This window comes from Hyperolius riggenbachi, chromosome 5 (genome assembly GCF_040937935.1).
Source record: "Hyperolius riggenbachi isolate aHypRig1 chromosome 5, aHypRig1.pri, whole genome shotgun sequence".
In the NCBI taxonomy this organism is placed as follows: Eukaryota; Metazoa; Chordata; class Amphibia; order Anura; family Hyperoliidae; genus Hyperolius; species Hyperolius riggenbachi.
Window position 1 is genome coordinate 446071992 of NC_090650.1, and position 451 is coordinate 446072442.

Sequence of the window (451 nt, forward strand, 5' to 3'; positions counted from 1 at the left end):
AGATGAAATAAGGCTGGACCCCCGTCAGGTGGGAAAGAAGCACAAAGGAGATGGAGAAACAGGTGATTCAGAGATTGATACGGAAATATTAAACGTAATTAATTTGTCAACCATTCCGTTAACAGATATTGAATGCATGCTCTTGAAAAAGGGCCTAACTTTTTCACCAATGAACAAATATGATCCATTTGACATGCTGAAAGATCTTTATTTCTTCTGTAGGAAACTAGTTCTTAAGAAATTATATCATAATCAGGAGCCTCAGACACCCTCATTGGAAGAAATTACCCTTGATGAACAGGACAAAAGTATATTTTTGGACCTAATGTCTTTGTTGGAAGAACAAACAGAAACAGTAGGGGTAAGTAAGCGTACTCATTTTAGGCCTGCATCTAAATTCTTGCCTGCATTCAATTCTTGCCCCCAAGTTCAGGTGTTTTTTGATCTGGTA